General features: G+C 52.6%; 1 protein-coding gene across 5 annotated transcripts in view; it reads right to left on the bottom strand.

The window, feature by feature from the left end:
- HIVEP3 (HIVEP zinc finger 3) overlaps positions 1-18,939 on the bottom strand; it is a 267,897-nt gene that overhangs the window by 108,226 nt on the left and 140,732 nt on the right. For 2 of the 5 annotated variants that reach the window (XM_088178522.1, XM_088178523.1), the window contains exon 3: positions 10,685-10,777. The exons of the other annotated variants lie outside the window; for them this stretch is intronic. The gene's annotated coding sequence lies outside the window, so the exon portion shown is untranslated. The remainder of the gene's footprint in view (positions 1-10,684; positions 10,778-18,939) is intronic. 5 annotated transcript variants of the gene reach the window in all.

Raw genomic sequence — 18,939 nt, 5'->3', positions numbered from 1 at the left:
AGCCCAAAACAAAGTGAGAGGCGACTTGGAGTCATTTATTAAGGTAATGATGAAAATGCAAACCATCAAATACTACAGCGCAGACAAAGGGCCCTCCTAAGTGCCACAAATAAAACGCCCCAGGAAAGGCTCCAAAGCCACCTGGGGTTACCCTTTCCCTTCCTTCTACCTGCCAGGGTGAGCTCCTGCAGCTGGGAGCACACAGCTCTCCTGGGAATGTGCAAATTCCAGCCAGGGATGTTGAGGCAGATTGGAAATCAGTGGTGAAACAACACTGAGCAAGAATTCACGTTTATCCCACATTGCAGAGCTCTGGAGCATCCTCCCAACCCCCCTGTGAGCAGGAACCCAATGGGATCCAGTGAACAAATGGGATCCAGTGATCCACTGCTCCTAATTAATGTGTGAGAGGGAACCAATGGGATCCAGCGATCCACAGCTCCTAATTAATGTGTGAGCAAGGAATCCAATGGGATCCAGTGATCCACAGCTCCTAATTAATTAGTGAGGAGGAAACCCAATGGGATCCAGTGAACAAATGGGATCCAGTGATCCACAGCTCCCAGTGTTCCCAGCAGCAGCAGTGGCACCACCCAGCCTCAGGACTGGGGCAGATCAGCAGAAATGTCCCCTCCCCTCCCAGTGTAGGAAGCACAGAGCAGAAATTTGAGGTTATTTTTCCATTCTGGGGTGAAACTGAGCAGCCCAAGCTCAGTTTGGGGAGGGGCAATAACGTGGACAAACCCAGGTGCTCAGGTGGGACCTCTCTGCTTTGGGCTGTGCCTACAGAATTGGTTTTGTGCTTTTCTAGAGCACCTTCCTCAATTCCTGAGCTGTGTTTGACCCCATCTCTGCAGGAATTCTGTGGTTTCTGGGAGGCAGAGCTGACACCTGGCCGAGCAGAGCCAGGTGCACCCTGAGAGCAGCTCCAGGGGCTCTGTCCCCACAGCCACCCCCCCGTGGGACACAGGGATGCTGCCCTCGGGGACATCACAGCACACGGTGGTGTCACCTCCCAGCTCGTGACCAATCCCAGCTCTCATTAATGCAAACAGGAACACAAAGCGTTTTCTGCCAGGTGGGTGCCACATTCAAACCCCACAGGCAGCTGAGCGTGGCCACAGCACTGAATTAAAACCAGAATCCCAAAGCAGCTCCAGCCCAGGGACACTGCAAAGCAACCAGCACTCACCTGGGACTGCCCTTCACTGAATTACAGCCCTAAAACCTGCAAAATGTATCCCTAAACCTGCAAAATGCATCCTAAAACATGCAAAATATATCCTAAAACCTGCAAAATGCATCCCTAAACCTGCAAAATGCATCCTAAACCTGCAAAATGCACCCTAAACCTGCAAAATGCATCCAAAATCTGGCAAAATGCATCCTAAACCTGCAAAATATATCCTAAAACATGCAAAATGCATCCCCAAACCTGCAAAATGCATCCTAAAACTAGCAAAATGCATCTTAAAGCCTGCATAGTGCATCCTAAACCAGCAAAATGCACTCTAAACCTGTACAATGCAACCTAATCCAGCAAAATATATCCTAAAACATGCAAAATGCATCTAAAACCTTCACAATGCATCCAAAAACTTGCAAAATGCATCCAAAAACCAGAAGAATGCATCCTAAACCTACAAAATGCATCCTAAAACCAGCAAAACACATCCTGAGCCCGGCCCTGCAGGGTTGTGCTGCAGCACAGGCTCAGCCCTGCCCTGGGCTGAGGAAATCCTCTCCAGTTTGGCAGCGCTGCTTTCACCCCTCCTGCTGCTGCTGCACCAAAGCAGCGCCACCAGGGCAGCTTCCCAAAGGCACTGAGGGTTTGGGGATCGCTGCCAGGGGATCCCAAACCCGGCCTCAGCCACGTGAAGCCACCTCAGGCCACTCCAGTAGAGCCACCTGTGGCCATGGCTCAGCTGCTGGGACCATCCAGGGACGCCCATTCATGGATCCCAGCACCTCAGCCAACCACAAATCCCATCCATCTCCAGCTTCCCACATTCCTCCAAGCCAGGGCCCCAAGAACAACCCCTGTCTCTTCAAACTTTTTTTTTTTTTTTCTCCCCTCTTCAAAACAAAAGCTGATTTATTTTTTTTATTTTATTTTTTTTTCCCTGAGCAGCACCAGAGTCCCAACACCAACCCCCCCCTTTCCCAGCCTGCCGGGGGCTCTTCTCTGCCGTTTCCCTTCAGCTGTTCCTCGCCTCCATGGGAAACAGAGCCAGCAAAAACCTCCTGGAAACGCTGTTCCCAATTAAAGCCAGCCCTTATGAAACCACTATCACAGCCACTTGCTGGAGAGATTTCTCCCTAGAAGAGCTCACAGCGTTTCCTTGATGAACCCCCAAGCATAACAGTTTCCACAGCGATTACAGAGCAGGCAGCCGAGCCAGAAATAACAGGGAGAAATGGAAAACATCCCCTGCTCTGCCTCTCTCACACACCCAGGGGGAGGAGAGGCTGCAGCAGCGCTGGGGATGGGGACAGACCCAGCCCTGAGCACCAAATGATGGACGCTGAGCCCAAAGGGCACTTCTGGAGTGAAATCCATGGTGGTGGATGGAGGAATGAGCCATGGCCACAGCCCAGAGCAGCTAAATATCAAATATTCCGGATATTTTATCCACCTGAGCGCCAGGTGAGCTGTCCTGCCTTGGGAAAGGCGATTTGAGCTCTGGCACAGCCCCCGGGCAGCAGCAGGAGGGGAAGTGCCAGGTCTGGGGGCTCCCCTTCATGAATTCGGTGATTTGGGGTCTGTGCTGGGCAGAGCTGCAGGCCCCAGCCCTGGGGAGCTGTCAGGGCATTCCCAGGATGTTCCTGGGCTCCCATTGCATCTCCACCATGCTGTGAACATTTCCTCACCAGAACCCTGCTTTTGTTCCACAAACACCTCTCCAAAGCTGCTTCCTGCACCGAGAGCCCTCCCCATTCAAACTCTTTACTCTCGAGGAAAGAACAAATTCAGCACCTTTTTATTTTCAATAAAACCTAAACTTTTTGCTCCCCAGAACTTTCTCCATCTCTCTTGTCCCTATGTCCCTCCAGAGCCCTCCTGGGCTTTGTTTGGCCTGGGAAGAACCCAACACATTTATTTGTGTGACAAAGGAGCAGATTTCTCACCTGGATTTGAATCAGGGATTATTAAAGCACAGGACCCAATCCACTGCTCCCTTTGCTCTGATATGGCAAAAATGGCCTCAAAAATCAAAAAAGCCCTGAACAGCCACAATTTTTGGTGAGGCACAACTCCTCCCCAGTTCCTTCCCCAGATCCCATCCAGCCCTGCCCTCTGGCACTGGAAGCCATCCCCTGTGTGCTGTCCCTCCATGCCTTGTCCCCAGTCCCTCTCCAGCTCTCATCACACCCAAAGGCTCCCAGGCCAGGCTGGATCCATCCCTGAATGTCAGCAGAGACTCATTTCCAGCTCGAAGGAATGGGATCAGGGCATTCCTGCTATTTTCATTCAATTCTGTCTCTACACCTGCTCACCTCAAAAATGTAACTGCAGCCTGTCACATTTTGGCTGCCACCTCCCAGCTCGTGACCAATCCCCAGCTCTCATTAATGCAAACAGGAACACAAAGCGTTTTCTGCCAGGTGGGTGCCACATTCAAACCCCACAGGCAGCTGAGCGTGGCCACAGAACTGAATTAAAACCAGAATCCCAAAGCAGCTCCAGCCCAGGGACACTGCAAAGCAACCAGCACTCACCTGGGACTGCCCTTCACTGAATTACAGCCCTAAAACCTGCAAAATGTATCCTAAAACTGGCAAAATGCATCCTAAAACATGCAAAATATATCCTAAAACCTGCAAAATGTATCCCTAAACCTGCAAAATGCATCCTAAACCTGCAAAATGCATCCTAAAACTGGCAAAATGCATCCTAAACCTGCAAAATATATCCTAAAACCTGCAAAATGCATCCCTAGACCTGCAAAATATATCCTAAAACCTGCAAAATGCATCTAAAACCTTCACAATGCATCCAAAAACTTGCAAAATGCATCCAAAAACCAGAAGAATGCATCCCAAAATCTGTATAACACATCCCAAAACTTGCACCATGACAATAAATAAATAATATATCATAAATAATCATAATAAATGAGAATAAACCCTGCAGGGTTGTGCTGCAGCACAGGCTCAGCCCTGCCCTGGGCTGAGGAAATCCTCTCCAGTTTGGCAGCGCTGCTTTCACCCCTCCTGCTGCTGCTGCACCAAAGCAGCGCCACCAGGGCAGCTTCCCAAAGGCACTGAGGGTTTGGGGATCGCTGACACCCCTGGAATTGAGCAGGATTGCCTTTGGAATGACCCAGACACGGCAGGGAGCTCATCAGACACTGAGGATGCTGCAGAGGGGAGGGGCGAGGAGCCCAGCCTGGGTTCGAGTAAAATCTGAAATGATCTCTGGGTCTCTTTTTTAGCCTTTCCTGCAGTTTTCGGGGTGGCTGCTGAGCCCTTAGAGATGCCCCAGCCCAGAGTGGTGAACAGAGCTGGGAATCTGTAATTAATGAGGCTTTAATTAATAAGCCAGGCTGGGAGAGCTGGGGGTGCTCCCCTGGAGAGGAGAAGGCTCCAGGGAGAGCTCAGAGCCCCTGGCAGGGCCTGAAGGGGCTCCAGGAGAGCTGGAGAGGGACTGGGGACAAGGCATGGAGGGACAGCACACAGGGAATGGCTTCCAGTGCCAGAGGGCAGGGCTGGATGGGATCTGGGGAAGGAATTGTTCCCTGGCAGGGTGGGCAGGGGCTGCCATGGAATTGCCAGAGCAGCTGTGGCTGCCCCTGGATCCCTGGCAGTGCCCAAGGCCAGGCTGGACATTGGGACAGTGGGAGGGGTCCCTGCCCATTGGGGTCTCTAAGTTCCCTTCCCACCCAAACCATTGCAGGATCCTGTTCAGGTTCCAGTTATCTGCAGTCCCTCCCTGAGCACGAAGCATTTCCAACACCATTTCCTGGGAATACCATTTAAAATAGCAGCCATTTATTTTTATTTAGTGTTTTTCACCCTGCTGGAAAAAACTCTGTGGTCTTTTGCAAACTGCTGTGGGGGGAGTGTGGCAATGCTCCTGGGAGGGAGGGAGAATATTTTTAACCCCATTTTACAGAAGTGGGAACTGAGGCACGCACTTTTCCACAGAAGGAGATTGGCCCCAAACCCTTTTGAATCCTTACAGGACAACTTCGAGCAGAGATCCTCTCTCCCAGAAGAAGCACACACTTTTTCCAGACTACAGTGGCCACACTGTTGTGCCCCAGCCAATTTTCTCACATAAACAGAGTGGTGGAAGAGTGGTTTCTCTTCAGGTTTTGTTAATTTTAGCCTGAGAAAGTCATGAAGGAAATACCTCAGCACCACGGGCAAGATGGTGGGAGGTAATTAAACACCCAGATCCACTTCCCTTCCAGCTCAGAGCAGCTTCACATTTGCTGGAGGCATCTCCAGCTCTATTTTTGCCCCTGCTTCCAGCCTGACCTTGCAGTGCACCGTTTTATTCCTCACACAAACACTCCCCACCTCAGGGTGAAGGCATCTTCCTCCCAAACACAGCCCAAACTTTATTGGCCTCTCTAAGACCCAGCAGATTTTCAGTGGGTTCTCAAATTCACCCCAAAAAAGCTCTGTCCTGCCCCTCCATCCCCTCCTCCCAGTTCAGACCAGCACAGCAGCTGGGATGCCAAGAGGCCTCGAATCTGAGTCATTTGCTGGAGAAAGAATTAAAGAATCACTTTAATTTGCTGCACAAAGAATTAAAGAATCGCTGATCCCCGTGTGGCTGAAGGGTCCCAGGGGTGTTTATCAGATTTACAGCCCTGTGACAAACAGGATAAACACAACTTGCAGCTCATTACTGAGCCTGGGTGACCCAGCCCAGCTCCTGATTTACAGGTGATGAGACCATCCCAGGGCTTTCCCAAAGCATCCATGGGAATCCATCCACCTGGGCTTTAGGAATATTTTGAATTTCTACTCAACCCATCTTTTCCCATAGCTTTAATTTATAACACTATCACTTCAATTTATACATTTGTTCAGTGAATGTCTCCAGAAGGGAACAAACCCCAAAACCCTTGAACAAAGGGAACACAGGAAACCCGTGGCAGCCATTTGAAGAGTCAGCAATGGCTCATGGAAAGCTCTGAGGCACATCCCTGTCAGTGACAAACCCCCAGCTCTGTCCCAGGGTCACTCCCTGCATCCCTCAGGATCCAGCAGGGAATGGGGGGAGCCTTCCCATCCCACCCTTCACCCTGGGAATCTCCCAGTTGCTTGAGGCAGGAGAAACCAGGCACAAATCCAGGAGTCAGGGGATTCTTCCTGAACCCCTTGAAAGCTCCTAAAAACCCTCAGAGTTGCCCAATTTCCACTGCAAATCCCTCACAGCCCAAATGACAACCACTCCACCACCTCCAGCAGGTGGATCCCAGAGCTGAGGATGGGAGAGGCCGGTTCTGGAACACCCGAGGCAGAAATCTCTTCCTAATTTCCCTGAGAAGTGACAGTAAATGGTCCCAGAGCTGCAGCTTGTGTGGCTCTGTGCCTTTTGGGTGAGTGAATCTTTCAGGAGAGGCCTGAGCAAGGCAAAGTCGGGGTTCAGCCCTGGAAAGGTTTCAGGGAACCACTGCCCTTCAGCCCAAGCTTGCTGGGAAAGGGCCAGGCTCAATTTTATGGGATTCTCCTGGGGTTCCCCCTCTGAACAGCACCAAGTGAGGGCTCAGCAAAGCCCTGAATGTCTCGGTGCATCTGATTTGGGAGAACCCCAAATCCCAGGTGTGAATTCAGCCGGATCCTGCTGTTTTCTGACAGATCTCTGCCTAAAATCTGTAGGATTACTGAAACAACAACTGAAACCCCAAAGCCTGATAACACTTGGACAAGCAGGTGACCCTCCAAAGTCCTGGAAAGGAATGATGGATGGGCTGAAAGACAATTTAGGATCTGGAGACAGGAGCTGCTGAAGCTGAAAAACCTCATTAGCACAAGGAAGGGTTTCATAAGGTTTCCCCCAGTGCTGAAGATGCTCTGCTCTGATTTTGGGCCAGAACGCTCCTAAAAAGCACCCAGGATGGTGCCTGGCTTCAGGGCACTGAGCTGCCAGCAGCCCTTGCTTCCAGCAAATCCATTTTGGGAAGGTAGGAAAACCTGATCTCATGTTTTCCCCTCACTTATCCTGGCTCAGAAGTTGCCAAGCAGTTCCCAGAAGGAAGGAAAGTGTCCCCAAACTGCAAATTTTCCAACTGGAAACAAACAACAACAACCAAAAAAATGGTTACAGAAATACCACCGAGGTCTTGGATGGGTTAGTTCCTGTTCCTCTGCGGGAAGAGGCTCAGAAGGTTTCCACTGTCAACAGCCAGGGATGGCTGTGCCTCTCCTCCCGGCTCTGCGGGGTCACTCCCTCACCTGCCGCACCTGCACGCCCTGCTCACCTTCCCCGAAATCTCCACAACGTGGGGAGTGGACAAACATCAGCCCTGCAGGGGCTTCTGACAGCCTGGGCTCGGCTCGGGGCTTGGCAGAGAAAACGAGGCAGCGTGGAGGCCAAGGAAGATTTATGGCCACATCCATTCTCCCCAAATGTTTTCTGAGTGCCTGAACCCCCCCGGCCCCCTCGGCACGGACACACAAAGCGCCCTTTGATGCTCGTTAGGAGCTTCACCTTCTGCAGGCTCGTAATTAGAGCCGGGCAGGATGAAAATCTCCTTTATTTGTGATTCCTGCCCCGATTGCAGGGAGCAGGATCCCAGCTGAGTGCCCTGGGAAAGCCCAGTTTCTGGAATTCCAGCCGGAGCACAAATCACCTCCGTCCTCTTGCAAGGTGGTCTCGGCTCAGCGAGGAACGGCCCCGGATTAACGAGCCAGAGGTGGGGAGGGAGAGCTCAGCAAGTGGAACAGGCAGGGTGGAAAACAGAATAAACATTTCCCTGCATCCCAAGCAGCCCCGCAGATCCCAGCAGAGCCATAAAACCCCCTAACAAGCAGCCTTTCTAAAGGCGCAGACAATGGTGCTGAATGTATATTTGAAATAAATCGCTCTCCTTCCCGGACGGTAATTTTCCTTTTTCCCCGAGTTTGACCCTCCCCTTGCCAAGAATCCCAAGGCTTTGAGGCGCTTTAGAGGCTGCTCAGGCACTTTTGGCGTTCAACACGTGCGGCCAGAAGTTCTGACAGCAGAGCTGGGAGGCAGCAGGAGCCTCGGCGAGCGGGGGGGACGGAGGGAGGAGGAGGAGGAAAATTCAGCTTTGCTGAGGCAGGAGCAGCTGGACGCGGCCCTGGGACGGTGCCAGTGACGCGCGGGGAGTTCCCAGGAGCCCCTCATTACCGGGCTGCCACCCAATCCCTGGATGGTGATTTCCCTGCAGGACACATTTCCCTGCTCCCTCGGCTTCCCGGGAAAGCTCCCAAGGCAGCGCTGCCCCGGCCCCGCAGCCCGGGGGAGGTTTCTCAACAGCGCTTCTCTTGTTCGCTTCAGGATAAATGTTATTTTCGGGAGCGCCGCTGCCGGGACTCACCCGCGGCTCCCCGGAGTGGTTCCCCACATCCGATCACGCTGCCCCGAACACTGAGCCATTCTCCTGACCCGTGTTTTCCAAGAGCGAACTCCAAACATTTGGGATTTTGCTCCCCCCCCCCCGCCCCGAGCCCAGCCCAGCCCGGCTGGGAACGTGCCTCTGCTCGGCCAGCAAAACCAAACCAGCGGAGCCTGCGCTCCTGCCTCTGCTCTCCCCGCCTCTCCCGCACCTGGGGCAGCCTCTGAGCAGCGCAGGGGCCACAGAAACCTTCTGAGAAACCTTCTGAGGGTGCCTTGTTCCCGGGCTAAAAGCGCAGAGAAGGAGCTGCACAACGCTCCTGGAATGGAGGAGGGCCAGCACAGGGAAGGGAGAAGTGCCCGTTGTGGAGGAGGATGGAAATGGGGAGTGAATCCCCTTCCTCCGGGCTGCAAGAGCTCCCCCAGGCTCCTCCGAGGGTTTCTGGGGGGTTGCACCGCACTTGTGGCCCAGAGGACACGGCCCCAGCCCTGCTGCCAACACACTCATTAATTAATTACCCAGTAACTCCTGCAAGTTTTTTCTCTAATGCACACTTCACACAGGCCCTCTACAGATTTTGGGTTTTCCTGCCTTAGCAAGGGCTGCAAAGAAACCTTCACCAGCCCCAGGGCGGACCTTGGGGACAGAATTCCCGGGAATCAGCTCAGAACAGCACAGCTCAACCCGCCCTGTCCTGCCCCAGGGTCTCTGCACCCTCCCTTGAAGGGATGGAAGAAATCCTATTTCCAGCAGCCCTGCAGCTAAGAAGGGCAAGGCAGAAGCGGGTGAGGACAATGTGACACTTTGGAGCCTTTGACACCCGTGAGCCGAGTGAGAATCACAGCATCCCACCGACCCCACCTGCTCTGACTGAGCAACGCGCTCTGCTGCCAGCAGGAACATTTCCTCACAAGAATCCGCAGGAAAAGTTCCCGAAGCGCCGGGGTTGTGAGAAAAACACGAGTCCCCACAAGCACCAACACCTCCCTGGAGGGTCACTGATGCCAAATAAAGCGGGAGAGGTGGGAATCAGGACAGAGGGGCCATCAGGATGCTCAGAGAGCCAAGGTAAAACCTGGCTCCGTGCCCTGACAGGAACAATCCTTCAGCAGCGGGGAAACTCAAAGCCTGGGAAACGCAGGTGATCCCCGGGCAGCGGAGCAGGCTTGGATTGTATTGCTCACACCATAAATCACCGTGTCAGCTGCCCCAGCCGCTTCCACACGCCAGCCTGGAACTGGGTAAAAGTGCCAGGCCCTCTCAGCACGGCCAGGGAGCTCAGGAACCAGGAGGGGGAAAAAAGAAAACCACGCACGGCGCCTTTTTCCGGAATAACAATGCCCGCATTTGCATAGAGCAGCTCAGCCCGGGAGGCACCGCCGAGCGCACCTCTGGGCGCATCAAAGGCGTTATTAATTTCCATCGAGGAGAATTAAGGAGCTTAACTCGTTAGCGCTCATTTACTCAGCCTTAATGCATTTTTAAAGCTGCCTCATTTTCTGCTGATGAGCAGGTGCTAATCAAGGAACGCTTAAAAGGGATAAAAATCCCCGCGGGTCAGCCCCGGGGACAGCAGGTCCAGCCCCTGGCTTGGGGACATCCAACATCCTGCTTGGCAGGAGCTCCCGCAGGGGTTTCGCTGGCACAGCTCCTGTCGCATCACGTGTGGCCCCAGAACAACCCCTCGGCTCCCCGCTCGCTTTCCTGTGCGAGTGATAAGGAGGAAATCCGTCCCAGACAGGCAGACAGCTCAGCCCAGCGCTGCCAGCGCTCAGCTGCAGCCTCAGCTCCCGGCTCCCTCATTAGGGCCGCCCGCCAATTAACAGCCCGAGCTTGTGGCGGTGCCAGCGCAGCCCCCGGAGGTGCTGGCGGCCGATCAAGAGCCGCAACCCCCTCGGGGTGTCCAACAACGCGCTGCGCCCAGGAGGGAGGAAAAAAAAAAAAAAAAATTAAAATCACCGACACGCAGCTCCTGGTTACTCATTGCGGTGACCTCAGCGGCGAGTGCCCTTGTGGCACCGGTGACGCCGGAGCGCCCGCCGTGCCCTCCCGGCGCTGGGCACGGCTGACACGCGATCAGAGCTGAGCTCTGCGGGCACGCACGGACCCCGCGGGCCGGGCCCGGGGGACGCGCTCGGCGTTACCTGCACTCGCCCCCCGCGCCGCAGCCGCGGCTCTCCCATGGCTCTGCCGGCGCCAGGCTGGACCCCGCGGCTCCAGGGGGATCTTCTGCCGCGCTGCAATAGAAAAGGTTGGTTTAAAGCTCCTTATTTGGGCAGTGATGTCAAGGGAAGTCGCTCGGGCAGCGCCTCCCCCTTTTTCCATTCACTCCACATTGTTTCCTGTTGTCAAGCGGCTGCTGGGGCTCCGCGCACGGCCACGGGATCCTCTGGACACGGGGATCCTCTGCACGGAGATCCTCCGACCACAGAGATCCCCTGGACACGGGATCCTCCAGTGCTGGGGATTATCCAGTCCTGGAGGTCATCCAGGTCTGGGAATCCTTCGGCTGCGGGGATCCTCCAGTCCTGGGGATATTCCAGCCCCGGGGATCCTCCGGCCAGGGGCACCCTGCAGTTCTGGGGATCCTGGAGCCCCAGGAATTCTCCATCCCCGGGCATGCTCCGGCCGCTGCCCCGCCCGGGGCCGAGCTGGGAGCGGGTCCGAGCAGCCCCCCCGTTCTCCAGAGCCTTTCCCATGGCCCGGGCCGTGATTCCCACCCCTCCTTGCCTGCAGGATCCGGGGGAGTCCCGGTGACCGAGGCAGCGCTGCGGGCCCGGCGCTGAGCTCGGCTCGCCCGTCGCCTCCTTCCCTCCCTCCCTTCTCCATCCTTCTCGCCGCCTTCCTCCCCCACATCCTCCTCCTCCTCCTCGTCCCTCCCCATCTGTCCCGGCTCCCGGCGCTCCCACACCGGCGCTGCCCGCGGCTGCCGCCCCCGGCACAGCATGGCGAGGGAACCTGTCCGCTCCTCTCCGCTCCCTTCCGCGCTTTTCCGCTCCTCTCCGCTCCCCTCCGCTCCTCTCCCAGCCGCCCGAGCCCTTCCCTGGGGACGCGGCGTGGGAGCGGCGGTGGCAGCGGGGGGACCGGGAACCTCTGCCGGAGCATCCCCGCGGCTGCGGGAGGGACAACGGGGACGGTAGAGACAGCCGGGGACACTGGGGACAGCGGGGACACTGGGGACAGCGGGGACAGCCGGAGACACTGGGGACAGCGGAGACAGTCGGGACGGCGGGGACAGCCGAGACGCTGGGGACAGTCAGAGACAGCGGGGACATTGGAGACACCGGGGACAGCCGGGACAAGCCGGTCCCGCCAGGTTTTCCAGCGCAGGGAACTCCGGGTTCCTCATATCCCATCCAGAGCTGCCACTGCCAGCTCTTTTTCTTTTTTTTTTTTCTTTTTTTGTTTGGATTTTTGCCATTCGGAGGGGGCCTACAGGACAGCTGGACTGGGGACAAGGCATGGAGGGACAGCACACAGGGAATGGCTTCCAGTGCCAGAGGGCAGGGCTGGATGGGATCTGGGGAAGGAATTGTTCCCTGGCAGGGTGGGCAGGGGCTGCCATGGAATTGCCAGAGCAGCTGTGGCTGCCCCTGGATCCCTGGCAGTGCCCAAGGCCAGGTTGGAGCAGTCTGGGACCGTGGGAGGTGTCCCTGCCATGGCAGGGGTGGGATGGGATCGATTTCAAATCCCTTCCCACCCAAACCATTCCAGGATTCTGTGATCACTCCCATACCAAGGGGAAGCCAAAGCCCTTGGGATAAAAAGGAGAGACAAAGGGATTCCCTGGCAATTCCCACACAGGATCCCAGCTCTGGGCAGCCCAAGCTGAGCTCTGAGGACAGAGCCAGACACCCCTGGGTGCTCCAGGCAGCTGGGAAGCTGCCTGCCTGGGTTTTTTTTTTTCGGAGAAAGCAGAAGCAGAGCCCTGCAGCCCAGGCTGTGTTTACATTTAAATTACATCTGCTTACTCAGCACAACGGCTCTGTTCCTCTGTGGTCAGTCAAGTCCTGCTGGCCGTGGGGAAAACGAGAGCTCTGGGCAGGGTTGTTTTGCTCAGCCCCTCGGGACGTGTTTGATAACTCACTGCTGCTCTCTGGGGCGTACCTGGCTAAATATTCCCTGGTCAAATATTCCCTGGTGGAAGCAGCTGCACCCCAGAGCTGGCACAGCAAAGCTCCAGCCCAGCTCCCCTTTACCAACACCACACAAAAAATGTCTGAAAAGAGAAAAAAAAAAAAAAATCTGGCTCCGTTCCCATCTGACTCCAGCTCGATAAAATCAGGGTTAAGTCAAAAAAAGCTGGAGTGAAGTGTTTCTGATGGCAAGAATGACACCAAATGAGGAACTCACAGGATGTGCTTTTGGGGTGAACATCCCCAGAACTGTCCCTTTGCTCTGCAATGTTGATTTGCAGGAGAATGAATAAATCGATCAGAACACCAGCCTGGCTTGTCCCCAGAGCCAACACCCCCCCAAACTGCCCCCCCGAAAACGCTCTTGGTGCTAAACCCAAGGAAATGCCCCAGAGCACATTTCCTACAAGCACGGCATTTCCTCTATAGCCCCTTTCACACCCAATTTCAGCTGCTCTCGTTCTGTTCTGGCCAGGAATGAGAACCAGAGCCTGGCATCAAGAGGTTTTTTTTTAAAATTTGTTTCATTTTGCTCCCCTGCTGTTCCTCCCTGTCCCTCAGCCTGAGTCACAGCAGTGTCACCAAGGTGTCACCAGGTGCAGAGGCTCGAGGTCTTTGGGGAATTCCAGGGATGCAGCCACACTCTGGATCCAGCACAGGGCCCTCGAGGACTCTCAGCCTCCCAAACCTCCCTTGATAAACACCAGAATTGGGGCTGTTTGCTCCTCCAGGGACCTTTCCCATGGGAGCTGCCCCGGTGCTGGCATCAGGAGCTCTGCTGAGACACGAGGAAACAGCCCCAGGGTGCACCAGGAGAGGTTTACGTTGGATATCAGGGAAAATTTATTTCCTGCAAGGATGGGCAAGCATTGGAATGCACTGCCCAGGGCAGTGGGGTCACCTGGAAGGGCTCAGAAAAAGTCTGGAGTGGCACTTGGGGCCTGGGCATGCTGGGTTAGTGGCTGCATTTGATCATTTTGGAGATTTTTTCCCAACCTTAGTGACTCCACGATGGGCCAGGAGCAGCCCAAGGTTTGTCACTTGGAGACCACAAAAGCTGGACTGAGCAGGGGGCCTCTGGCAATGGAAGGGACTGGGAAGGACAGGAAACCAAATTTCTTCATCCAACCGGTCTCAGATATTCGGGTGGACATGGAATAAATGAAATCCAGCTCCCAGAGCATGGAGAGAATCACAAGGAGCCCAAATCAGAAGCAGGAGCAGCCACCAAAGAAATCTCTCCTTCACTCTGTGTCCCAGAGTTGGTGACACCTCGGGGATTGTGGAGGAGCCTCCAGTGCCCTCAGCAGCTCCCCACAGGGATTTCAGCAGCCCAGGCACCCAGATCAGCTCCTCCTGACACATCCACGCTCTTCCTTCCTTTTTTTATTCATTTTTTGTCAGATGGAGAGGAGCTGAGAACAGGGCTGGGAGGGGCTCTTGTAAAAATGCAGCATCTCTGCTCCCATCAGCTGCCTCTCCTGGGAAGGCACAGCCCCAGGAATTCCCAGAACTCACAGAATCATGGAATATTTGGGCTGGAAGGACCTTAAAGTCCATCCAGTGCCACCCCCAGGGACCCCTCCCACTGTCCCAGCCCCAATGTCCAGCCTGGCCTTGGGCACTGCCAGGGATCCAGGGGCAGCCACAGCTGCTCTGGCAATTCCATGGCAGCCCCTGCCCACCCTGCCAGGGAACAATTCCTTCCCAAAATCCCACCTGACCCTGCCCTCCTTCACCTTAAAGCCATTTCCTGTGTCCTATCACTCCAAACCCGTGTCAAAAGTAAAAATAAAAAGGAACAAAATTCATAGCAAAGTGCAAATGTTGTGTTAACATCTCACCCAGAGCCAGAAGGAGCACGTTGAAGATTTGGGGTTAAAAACACACTGTAAGTTTTTTTAAGATTTATTTTTCCCCCAGGGTCCTGTCCTGCCCATGACACCCAACACCCCCAACGCCCTGGGGTTGATCTCTGTGCCTCAACACCCTGAAAAGTGGTTTTTAGGTAATTTTCCCTTAAACAGCACAAATGGCCATTCAGGGCAATCCACACAAAGGTGTTTGCCCAGTGCTGGTGGCTTCTCTTAGGCACAAAATTGTGGTTTTGTCTAAATTGGGAAATGGAGGCCCAGGTTCCCCAGAGCCTCCTGTTCCCCTGCAGGGGCAGGAAAACACGGGGTGAAGTTCAGGCCACGCTGACTTTTGTGGAAATCCTTTCTTAGAAACTGTTCAGCCAGGAAAGGAACTGTCCTGAGCTGCAGGGGGGTTAAACAACCACATCTCCCTCCTCACCCAGAGCCTTCTCCTCCCCATCCCTCACCTCAGCCTGGCCCAGGCTGGGCAAAAATTACCCAGTGCCTGAAAAGGCCCCTGTCAAACTGTCCCCACCTCTCCTGGTGGGCTTTTTATTTTATTTAATTTTTTTTTTAGTTTTACTCATTTTCCACTTTTTCTGCTGCACAGCACCTCCTTGGAGCACTCTGCAGTGCCCTGCACGCTTCCAGCTCATCCTTCTCCTCCTAAAATCCATCACCAGAGCCTAAAAATGCTGCCAGGACTTCCAGCTTTTCCATCCACACAGCTGCAGAGCTGCTCTTGGAGTAACCTGGTGGGAAGGGAGGTTCCCAGCAAAGCACTGGGAATCCAGTGTGGGAACTGGGAAGTTTCCTATCAGCTCTCCCACGGATTTCCTGTGCAGCCCTCAAGGAGTCATTTCACCTTCCTGGGTCAGAGTCTTCCCACCCAGGAAAATGTCTGGGGATGAGCAAATCCTGTGGGACTGGGAAGGCTGGGAGAGCTGGGGGTGCTCCCCTGGAGAGGAGAAGGCTCCAGGGAGAGCTCAGAGCCCCTGGCAGGGCCTGAAGGGGCTCCAGGAGAGCTGGAGAGGGACTGGGGACAAGGCATGGAGGGACAGGACAAGGGAGAAGGAGTTTTAACTAAACGAGGATGGGTCCCTGGGGTGGCACTGGGTGGGATTTAAGTTCTTTCCAATTTAAATCATTCCATGAAGATTTATTTCATTTTAAAGCCCCAATGCCCAAGTCTGAGCATTCCCACTCCTGACTGCAGAGGGGACAGGGAATGTTCTCTCCATGTCACTCCTCCCCTTGGGAAATGTGGAGCAGCAGAAACCCGTGAATCCACCAGATTTCAGATATATTTAACAACCTTTTCCAACCCGAGCTGTCAATCCCTGAACATGAAATGAGAACCTTCAGGAGTTTTGGGCTCAGGCAGCAGCCCCTGAGCTCTCCCCTGCTCATGGAAACCCCTCCTGACACCTTCCCTGAGCTGGCTTTATTTGGAGTGGCCTGGCCCCAGCAGCCCAAGCCCCTTTTCAGCCATCCATCAGCAATTAGGCAAACAAAGAGTAATTAATACCCTTAATTAAGGGCAGGGCTCATTTGGCTGCCCAGGACCTTCCATACCTCAGACAGCCCGGGATTCTGCATCCCCCTTTCCACATCTGCAGAATTCCTTAACCCCAAAGGTTCCTGTGCTCATTAAACATCTCAAAACCACGAGGGAGATTCTTTAATTATCCCAAAAAATCTCTGCAAAGATGGGTTAATATTCCAAGGCTCCCATTAAAGACACATGTCCTGGGAAGTGGCAGGCACGAGGAATCATTATGCTAATTTTAGCCAGAGCATCTGCTCGATGTTAAATCTGAAACTCCGTCTCGGAGAAATCATTTAAATTATTATTTTTTTTTTTTCCCCCTTCAGAATTGACATTTGTCAAACAATATGTTGGGAGCCGAGGCTGCAGCCAAGTCTGAGTAATCCCGGGAGGGAGAGGGCTCGGATCGTGATGGGGAAGGAGCCGGCAGGAATTGGAGAGATGGGTGAAGGAATTTGGGATTGGAGAGCTGGGAGCAGGAATTCGGGATGGGAGAGCCGAGTACAGGAATTCGGGATGGGAGCTCCCTCCTGTCTCCCAGGATGCTCAGCTTGGAACAGGCTCAGCTGGAAATTTGGGAATTCACCTGTGGGTTCTGAATGGGCTCAGGTGCTGTTTTGTCAGTGCTGCACTCACAGCTCTTACAGGGCTTTAAGCAGCATCTCCTCCTGGTTTCAGTGGGTTTGGACAACCTGAGCAGATTCCCTGCCCTGATCCAGTTTGGGAAATCCCAGGGAACAGCAAAGACAGAGACACCTGCCCAGGGAAGGGACACACACACCTTCCATCCCTTTCCTTTCCTTTCCTTTCCTTTCCTTTCCTTTCCTTTCCTTTCCTTTCCTTTCCTTTCCTTTCCTTTCCTTTCCTTTCCTTTCTTTTCCTTTCCTTTCCTTTCCTTTCCTTTCCTTTCCTTTCCTTTTTCCTTTCCTTTTTCCTTTCCTTTCCTTTTTCCTTTCCTTTCCTTTTTCCTTTCCTTTCCTTTTTCTTTCCTTTCCTTTTTCCTTTCCTTTCCTTTTTCCTTTCCTTTCCTTTTTCCTTTCCTTTCCTTTTTCCTTTCCTTTCCTTTTTCCTTTCCTTTCCTTTTTCCTTTCCTTTCCTTTTTCCTTTCCTTTCCTTTTTCCTTTCCTTTCCTTTTTCTTTCCTTTCCTTTTTCCTTTCCTTTCCTTTTTCCTTTCCTTTCCTTTTTCCTTTCCTTTCCTTTTTCCTTTCCTTTCCTTTTCCTTTCCTTTCCTTTTTCCTTTCCTTTCCTTTTTCCTTTCCTTTCCTTTTTCCTTTCCTTTCCTTTTTCCTTTCCTTTCCTTTTTCCTTTCCTTTCCTTTTTCCTTTCCTTTCCTTTTTCCTTTCCTTTCCTTTTTCCTTTCCTTTCCTTTTTCCTTTCCTTTCCTTTTTCCTTTCCTTTCCTTTTTCCTTTCCTTTCCTTTTTCCTTTCCTTTCCTTTTTCCTTTCCTTTCCTTTTTCCTTTCCTTTCCTTTTTCCTTTCCTTTCCTTTTTCCTTTCCTTTCCTTTTTCCTTTCCTTTCCTTTTTCCTTTCCTTTCCTTTTTCCTTTCCTTTCCTTTTTCCTTTCCTTTCCTTTTTCCTTTCCTTTCCTTTTTCCTTTCCTTTCCTTTTTCCTTTCCTTTCCTTTTTCCTTTCCTTTCCTTTTTCCTTTCCTTTCCTTTTTCCTTTCCTTTCCCTCTCACACCAGGATTTTTCCATTGCTCCAGCTGAACTGACAGCTCAGTTTATTATTTTTATGTATTTTTAAATATTTTAAATATTCCCCTCTGGCCACTGCATTGACTCCCCCAATCTCATCCTGTGGACACAGAGAAACAGGAAAAGTTTTTCACAATTTGCCCATTCATTTCCACAGAGTCACTCCAAGCTGGAATTTGGCCCTGGATTTTTTAAATCAGGCACCTCATGGTGCACAAGGCCCAGGAAGGAGGAAAATACCAAATGACACGAGAAGTGTTGGACAAATCCTCCTGGTCCCTGGATTCTTCCCAAAATCCAGCCTGAGTGGGGCTGCACCATGAAATGGGTGGGGTGGAGATGCCAGCTCTGACTTCCTAAGGGACAAAACATTGATGGAGTCCCTAAAAATGCCTCAAAACACAGTAAAACTGCCTCAAAACTCCCTAAATATGCAGAAAATCCGCCTAAAACTGTCTCAAACCTCCCTAAATATTATTAAAAACACCCTAAAACTGCCCTAAAACAGCCTAAAACCATGTCAAAATAGCCTAAAACTGCCTTAAAACAGCCTAAAACTGACTAAAACCACCCTAAAACTGCCTCAAAACACCCTAAAAATGCCTCAAAACAGCCTGAAAACGTCTGAAAACAGCCTAAAACTGCAAAAAAAAAATCCTGAAACTGCCTCAAAACACCCTTAAATTGCCAAAAAACACCAGAAAAGGGGGAAAATGCATCATTCAGGCAACAAGCATAATTTTATAGTTGAGTCATTTAAGGGATTTTTTTTTTTTCCATTTACAAAGTGAGGATTTCAGTTCTTTGATGTGTCAGAAAATGCACTCAGCACAGCCTCTCCAAATGTTAAGGGTTTATTTCAGGGTGGGAATGTGCAGCCACTGAATAATAATGGGATAAAACCAGTTCCTGCAGCAAGCTGGGCCTAAGCAAACCAAGCTGGCTCTGAAATAACTCAGCACAAAATCCAAAATTCAGTAAAAGTTTTAAAATAAATCAAGAAAAAATAGAATTACTGACCATGGTGGTGGTGCTGGTTGGACTCAACCTTGGAAGGCTTTTCCAGCCTCAAGGTTTGGAAATTCCAACCTTGGAGCAGATGGTTGGACTTGACCTTGGAGGGCTTTTCCAACCTTTAAACCTGGAAATTCCAGCCTGAAGA

Source organism: Sturnus vulgaris, chromosome 24 (genome assembly GCF_052056855.1).
Source record: "Sturnus vulgaris isolate bStuVul1 chromosome 24, bStuVul1.hap1, whole genome shotgun sequence".
Taxonomy (NCBI): Eukaryota; Metazoa; Chordata; class Aves; order Passeriformes; family Sturnidae; genus Sturnus; species Sturnus vulgaris.
This window is presented reverse-complemented; position numbering and strand designations above follow the sequence as displayed.